The sequence below is a fragment of the Amblyomma mixtum genome, chromosome 10 (assembly GCF_055824585.1).
Source record: "Amblyomma mixtum isolate Tamu chromosome 10, ASM5582458v1, whole genome shotgun sequence".
NCBI classification, from domain to species: Eukaryota; Metazoa; Arthropoda; class Arachnida; order Ixodida; family Ixodidae; genus Amblyomma; species Amblyomma mixtum.
In genome coordinates this window covers 10,171,865-10,180,288 of record NC_143021.1, presented here as the reverse complement: position 1 = coordinate 10,180,288, position 8,424 = coordinate 10,171,865, and the positions used below count along the sequence as shown (strand labels likewise).

The window sequence follows — 8,424 nt, the reverse complement described above, 5'->3', positions numbered from 1 at the left end:
TTTGTGTTTTGTTTTGTGTAATGCTGCCTTTTGTTAATTCTGTTATTGATTTTATACCAGTGTGTGCTGTAACTATATTAAATTTTTCTAGCTGCTGTTTTGTTTTTTATACTTGCATGTTATTCCCACTCCCCTCTGTAACGCCTAACGGCCCTGAGGGTAAATAAATAAATAAATAAATACGTGCCGTGCAGACCCACTCAGTTCAAGCGTCGACGGCTACGTTAATATGACGTCGGATCTCGGCTACGAGACTGAGAAAAAGCGGCAAGAGCTGAGAAAGGCTGGTTTTTTGAGAGATGCCGAACACGTATTTAGACAGCGGTGTGTCGGATTTCTGTCTCATCTGCTGAAACAGCTCCAGCAAAGATTACCTGACAACGTCCGAATACTAAGACAAGTTTCCCTGCTCTCAGTTGGGAACGCACTTCGCGTAGTTAGACTCATTGGTGCCCCTTATGGAATTTTTGGATCTGCCACCAGAAAAAATCGCTGCCATTAAACTGCAATGAGAGAAGCTCACTCTCGTCAACTGGAATAACTGTGCGAGCACAGTTGCATTCTGGGACGAAGTCAACAAGTACAGGGATGCTTCCGACAAAAATCCCTTCTCCGAATTGGCCGAGTTTGCTCTATCCATGCTGGTGCTGCCCTGGTCAAACGCAGAGGTTGAACGCGCGTTCAGACAGCTGAACATTATCAAATGCAAGCAGAGGAACAGGCTGCCAACAGAGATGACGAATGCCATCTTGACTATTCGAGCCGGACTCCGGGGGCGGGGTAAATGCTGCTCCAACTACTAACTGCTACAAAATGTAGTTCAAGAGATCGGCACTGTGGAGGCGTACGCTGGCAGCAGCGCTGGAAGCCCACCTGGACCTAGTACAAGCGATACGAGTGGACAGTCGCTTGCAGATGAAGCAGACATCTTTCTGTGATCATGCCTCTAGTCAGTCAGGACTCAGCAATGTCTAGTCAGTACTTTAAAATGTTAGAATTTTTTTAAAAAGTACTAACTTTAACGTAATGTACGCAGTCTCTAGTCGATAAAAAATAATATAGTCGACGTTCTTTGTTCGGAGAAGAAAAAGTGCTTTCTTTTTTTTTATATTATTAGTTATTTTTGTTTACAGACTCAATAAAATCTGCAACAATGGTCTTTCTTGCATAAAAAATACATTCAGTCTCCCGTCGATAAAAAATAATATAGTCGACGGTCTTTATTCGGAAAGGAAAAAGTGCTTTCTTTTCTTTTTATATTATTAGTTATATTTGTTTACAGACTCAATAAAATGTACAACAATGGTCTTTTTGGCACAAAAAATACATTTGGCGGTTTTTAGCGGGTTTTGGGAGTTGGTGTTGCGGGTTTATCATTTTTGAGTTGGCAACACTGCTGCTGACAACCTTCTGTCTACAAGCTGCTGTCGACAATGATGAGGCATTAAAGGCTTTCCCCTACACTGGCATTCGCAGACGGCCGTGGTCGCCACGGCCTCTGCTCGATGCCGCGCAAGCGATGCTGGCGCCGCCTCTTCGATGGATGGAAACTCCTATCATTTTTATTATTAGCGGCTCTTTATTAATAAAACAACAGAGTAAGGAAACGATGTTGCTGGCCGCGGCACCTGCCGTTGAAACCTGAGGCACCTGAGCTGCGCCTATCGCAAGAAATACACGACAGGGAAAGGAAGGGGGAGCGATAGGAAGGAAGGCCTTTACATGTTTCGTGAGGCTAGTTTTCGCCGAGTCTCCTCTCTCAGTGCAGCTGCTGCCACGGGCTCCCACCACCACTGATTGCGTTGAACAGGTCAACACTTGTTGTTGGTCTAGTTGGTAATACATACTTCTGAAGGAACCAGCGCACAAAACACAACGGACAAGAAAAAGGCGGAACACGACGGACAGGAGCGCTGAACTTACAACTTTATTTCGGAAGTAAAGATGCAACGTATATATACAGCCATGTCAGGGGGGCGTGCCACACAAGGAAAGAAAGAACAAGTGGAATCTACAAGGTCATGAAGAGACAAGCGGCACAGGCAAACCAAAGATCTTAACTAATATAACACGTGAAGGTGAGGAGTTTCAATGGAGGCAAGAAAAACAACAGGGAAAAAAACAAGGGAAAAAACTCCAGACCTCGTGAAGATGAAAATTGATACTGATAACAAAAACCGATAAAAACAAAAAGGCAAAAACCAATAAAAGCGATAAAAGCAATAAAGTTAACAGGGCAATGGAAAAGAAAAAGATAAGATGCCAACAAGTAACACGGCAAAAATACTAACAGCTAAAATTAAGAGAACTCGCCTATCTGGCACAAAATTCGAGGCACTAACATTTTAACTTCCAACCATCTTTTTTCCCGCCAACTTTATTCCGCTATTTGATACACAAGACTTAACCTTATGTTTCTGTGGGTTTTACCTTTTAGCTGTTAGTTTTTCCGCGATGTTTTCTTAATTTTAGCTGTTAGTATTTTTGCCGTGTAACTTGTTGGCATCTTATCTTTTCCATTGCCCTGTCAACTTTAGTGCTTTTATCGCTTTTATTGGTTTTTGCCTTTTTGTTTTTATCGGTTTTTGTTATCAGTATCAATTTTCATCTTCACGAGGTCTGGCATTTTTTCCCTTGTTTTTTTCCCTGTTGTTTTTCTTGCCTCCATTGAAACTGAAGAATAAGGCAGAAAACCGACCAAAATAAAAATGAACACTTTAAACGACGTTTCGGCTCCCACACGGGAGCCTTGTTCACAAAAAGGTACAGACGTGAAAAGGCTGGCTATTTATGCTTTCAAATGTGCCCTAGGCAGCGGCCTTTGCACTAGGAAGTGCCCCGTCAGTGCGATTAAGAGTGTGGTCGGTTGTCTGAATGATTAAGGATTCCAGATATAGGCGGCTTTTGAGATTCTTTTCGGTTTTTAAAATGCGCGCATTGCTCCAATCTATGTCATGCTGCCTGCTTTCAGAATGTTCGGCGAGTGTATTTGACGAAGCTTTCTTGTTTTCAACATCATACTGGTGTTGTTTCAATCTTTTAACAAAGTGTCCACTTTCACCCACATACACATGATGACAGTCTCTACACGGTATACTGTACACTACGCCCGGAAACTTTTCCTTTGGCAGGCACGTTCACGTTCACGAGAGTTTGCCGCAACTTCTTCGCCGGCACATGCGACACCTCGACGTCGTAAGAACGCAGGATGCGCGCCAAGGTTTCGCTGATCCCGGGCACATATGGCACAGGTGCACGTTTTTTGGCGGCTGGGCCACTGTCAGATCGCGGGGGTCGCAACAGTTTGCGTTCCACAGCGTTGACGAAAGGCAACGGCAAAGGCAACATTCGGAGAGGTCCTTGCGAACTCTTTGACGGTCGGCTTTGGCGTCCTCTGGCTCTGTGCAGATGCGGTCTGCTCGACGAAAAAGCGAGGCAACCACTGATCTCTTGTGAGAGGCTGGGTGAAGGGAGTTAAAGTGAAGATAGCGGCCAGTATGAGTGCTCTTTCTGTACACTTTGAATGAGAGTGCGGATTGGCTTCGTTTCACTAAGACGTCCAAAAATGGAAGCTGTCCATTCTCTTCTTGTTCGACTGTGAACTGGATGGCTCCTTCGATGCTGTTAAGATGCGCTGTGAAATCAAGTAAAGCATCCTCCTTGATAATAGAAAAACAGTCATCGACGTACCGCACAAAAATCTTTGGTTGTGGGCTGAATGAATCTAGTGCGCAGCTTTCCAGCCATTCCATTGTTAGGTTTGCAGCGGTAACAGAAACTGAAGCGCCCATGGCTGTGCCCTGAACTTGTTTGTAAAACACATGGTCGAAAGTAAAATAAGTGTTACTCAGGCAGAAATGCAGGAGTCGCCTGAGATCCGGTACATCGATTGGTGACCTGCCAGTCAAAGTGACATCAGATTCCAGGGCTGCCGCGCAAACCTCGACTGCTATGTCAATTGGAACGCTCGTGAAGAGCGACTTGACATCAAAAGAGACCATCATGTCACAGTCGTCAAGACGCACGTTTCTAACTCTTTCTATAAAGTCAGCAGAATGACGCACATTGGTGGGGGTTCTTCCGACGAGCGGAGCAAGTATGCGATGCAGGAAGCCGGAGAGCTTGTAGAGGGGTGAACGGGTGAAATCTACGATAGGCCTCATTGGAACACCGGTTTTGTGTATCTTAGGAAGGCCATACAACGCCGGAGCTGAGCCATTGTGACATAGTAGCGCGAAGTAGAGGGACTTGTGCTGGGGTGGCACCACTCGAAAGACGTCCGATAGAAGCTTTTGCAACTGTGTCTGTATCTTTGCCGTTGGGTCCTTCTTGAGACGCACGTAAGTGCTCTGGTCATTCAGCAGGGCCAGCATTTTGCTCTTGTAGTCGACCTTGTCGAGAAGAACAGTGGAATTTCCTTTGTCAGCTGGTAGGATGACCAAATCGGCATTAGCCTGGAGTTGCTTGATTGCTGCCTTCTTCTTCATGTACACCCCCGACCAGACGGGTTTCCGTCCAACCCTCGACTCCATTGAAACTCCTCACCTTCACATGTTATATTAGTTAAGATCTTTGGTTTGCCTGTGCCGCTTGTCTCTTCACGACCTTGTAGATTCCACTTGTTCTTGCTTTCCTTGTGTGGCACGCCCCCCTGACATGGCTGTGTATATATACGTTGCATCTTTACTTCCGAAATAAAGTTGTAAGTTCAGCGCTCCTGTCCGTCGTGTTCCGCCTTTTTCTTGTCCGTTGTGTTTTGTGCGCTGGTTCCTTCAGAAGTTTAACAGGTCGGTGACGCGCAGTCACGCTGATACCGCTCTCACATTGCTGGCGGGAAAAGAGCGCGCGCAGGCACAGGCCGCTGTTTGCGTGTCTCAAAGAGGCCGCAGAGCCCCTCATGTTTCAATGCATTTCGCCAAAGAAATAAAATGTGCCGTATAATGCGCAGTGAATTCCCAACGAATCGGAATCACGCCGCCAATCATCAAAGGCTTAGTAGGGTGATCGTCCATCTCTTTCTGCATGAGCCGCCGCGGTGGCTCAGTGGCTATGGTGCTCGGCTGCTGCCCCGAAAGACGCGGGTTCGATCCCGGTCGTGGCGGTTGAATTTCTTTGGAGGAGAAATTCGAGGCCCGTGTACTGTGCGATGTCAGTGCACGTTAAAGAACCCCAGGTGGTCGAAATTTCCGCAGCCCTCCACTACGGCGTCCCTCATAGCCTAAGTTGCTTTGGGACGTTAAACCCCATAAACCATAAACCAATCTTTCTGCATGAATATTTTTCTTATTCGTCCCGTAACATTTCTCACTAAATGTGACAGGAGGAGAAGAAACTCACTTTCGTTCAGTAGCGGCTTACAACCACAGCTCTTACGATGGTCTGCCGAATTTATTTTTTACGTTTAAGTTGTGCTATCTGGCCCCATCGTTCGAGCATCTTCCCGAAGCAGAAGAGAAGTGCGCCAGCACGTCCCATTGTCACTGCTGGATAAAGAGGTGCGATTTCTGCACGGATGCGTGTAGGCTGTTTCTTTTTCTGTAGAAGGTTATTCCTGGCGCCTTTTCTGCGTATTTTATGTGTCCAGATAGCCCTTCGACTGGGATCGCCTTTTTTGGGTTTTTGGCACAGTTTTGGCAGGAATGGTTTCAACTGCCTTCGCTGGTTCCTTCTTTTCGCCTTTTTCCTTTTCCTCTTTTCACAGACCCTAAGAGATATGCGGTCCCTGGTTTATATGCACAGGTTCTTTGTTGCTTATTCAAGGTTATAAGCCGGTTTTATAATGATTTTCTTGCTTTTGTTTTTCTTTTTTTTTGCTGTGTAGAACTGTGGCGTGTTCTATTAGTAAGAAATGACTATAGGGAGAAAATGTAGGTTTATCGCGTGATCGTGTGACAGATGTGCACGGGTGATGGTTGGGCCTATAAAATATTTCTCTATAGCTAAAACAAATGAGTTGGTACTCAGCGCCTGCCTTGTCTCTAAGTGTTCTTTTCTTCGTCCTCGTCTTCTTTGAGTGGTTTCTAAACGTTCGAAAAGCGCAGACTAGCTAGAACCAGAAAATTAATTCCCTTCAAAGAATACAAGCTTCCAAGGTCTCATGACGAATGCTGAAAAGCATTCGTTCTAAACATTGAACTGATTTACCAGCAGTCGTGAACCGATTTTGTAATCCCTTTAATGGTAGACAGAGGGGAAGTAAGAGTGTTGCTTGAAAACTGTTGTGTCCCCTTATTGCTTTTGTGTGTGTGCGCCCCCTCCTAACGACCACTCAATCCTCCTCCTAACGACACTTGCCCCTCGTCGCACGCTGTCACCAGATGCCCCCCACGGTGCGCCCCCGCACCCTCCTCCTGTTCTGGGAAGCCACTCCCTCCCGTGGACGCTTCTCAGCTCCCTCCTTTCTTCGGGCGGCCAGTTCGGCTGCTGCCTCGGTCGACGCTGGTCGCACCCTCATCGGCTTTCAATAAACGAAGTCTTAAAGTACCGTGTGCGTCTTTCGCTGCATTCAACACAGCGACCGGACACGACAGTGGCGACGAGGATGGGATTCGACCCGCGCTACGCAACGCTATTGACAAGCCATGGCTACGCGAGGGTTTCCCAATCAGATACCAGAGTTCAACGGCTCATCGTGGTCATCGTGGGTTGGACGCCTTCAGTTCTACTTTGAAGCTAACAACATCACAGACCCAGCCTTGAAGAGGGCCAACCTGCTGACGCTGTGCGGGGAGCAGACCTACGATACTGTCTGCGCCCTTATTCAGCCAAGCACACCAGCGGCAGTGTCTTACGACGACATCGTAAAAGCGCTGCAAAAGCACTACGACCCAAGGCCATCCGAGGTCTACAGCCGGGCTCGCTTCCAACGACGAGATCAACTGGGAGCAGAAACTGTGAGCGCCTACGTAGCCGCGCTCAAGAAGCTCGCTGCCGACTGCAATTTTGGAACGCTGTCGACAACAGCTACCGGGCAGGAGGGAGACGCAGCTTCTTCTGCTAACACCACCATGCTTCCCTTGGACGTGATGTTACGCGACAGATTTGTGTGCGGACTGAGTGACGAGTCACTGCAGCAGCGCCTGTTCGCTGAGAAGGACCTCACATTCAGCAAAGCTTACGACATCGCCGTTCGAGCGGAGAGCGCCGGTCACCAGCAGAGAGGGATTCGCCGGAACACCGAGCCGGTACACCAGACAAGCAACCAGGTGCGCAAGCCTTCTGTTGTTGTAAAATCGGTCAAAAAGGCACAACGCTGCTGGCGGTGTGACGACCAACACAACCCCCAGGGATGTCGATTCCAGTCAGCCACGTGTAATTTTTGCCACAAGCGAGGGCATATCGAAAGAGCATGCATTACGAAACGGAGACTTGCCAAGATAAAGTCACCTTCCCAGCCTAATCACAGCGTCAACGCCTCAGAGAATACGCCGCTATCTGATCTCCATGGAACAACATCAGCAACACCATCTGTGTTGTACGACCTGAACACCATGAATCTCGGCACGCGACCGAAGATTTTTACAGAAGTAAGCGTACATCACCAGCTGATTAAGTTCGAGGTGGACTCCGGCGCAGCCTGTACTCTGATCAGTGAGGACACGTTCCGAACTTCATGGCCATCTGACGCACCCGCCCTGCAACAAGACGACACGCACCTGCGAACGTGGTCAGGACAGAATCTGCCACTATTGGGCTCTGCCAACGTGCAGGTTAACTACAACGGCCAGACCCATACGCTACCTCTGCTTGTTGTGAAGGGCACAGGATCAAGCCTTCTAGGGAGAAACTGGTTTTCTCCACTAGGCGTGATGATATGCGGCATACACCAGACGCCGAGCCAGAACATGGTTGGTAAACATCAAAACGCCGATGCGCTAAGCCGTCTGCCACTAGACGCAACTGTTGACGAACCATTTCCACCAGGAGACGTTCTGATGTTCGAAGCACTGCCAGAACCTCCGCTTACAGCAGGCACAGTTGCAGCATCTACGCAGAAGTGCGCAGCTCTCCGGCTAGTTTACACAGCTGTTCAACAAGGCAACGTGCATAAACTCAAAGGGGACAACTTCGACGCTTACCGCAGGCGAGCTACAGAGTTGAGCACCCATCGCGGCTGCATCATATTTGGGTCCCGAGTTGTGATGCCGAGAGAACTACGCGCACAAGCTATGTCTCTCATCCACGCCGGACATCGGGGCATCGTTGCAATGAAAAAGTGTGCCAGAAGCTACATGTGGTGGCCTGGCATTGACAACGACATCGAAACAGTGGTGCGAGAATGCAAGCCTTGCCAGAGCAGCCGGAGCGCCCCGCCGAAAGCTCCTGTCCCAGAATGGGAAAAGCCAGACACACCATGGCACACACTGCACATTGATTTTGCAGGACCAATTGAGGGCTGCACTTTCCTTGTGGTCGTAGATGCCT

The 8,424-nt window shown here is 48.1% G+C and overlaps 1 pseudogene; it reads right to left on the bottom strand.

Moving 5' to 3' along the window:
• Positions 1 to 632: 632 nt before the first annotated feature.
• LOC149325114 (uncharacterized) lies at positions 633 to 4,532 on the bottom strand (annotated as a pseudogene).
• Between the last annotated feature and the right edge of the window lie 3,892 nt (positions 4,533 to 8,424).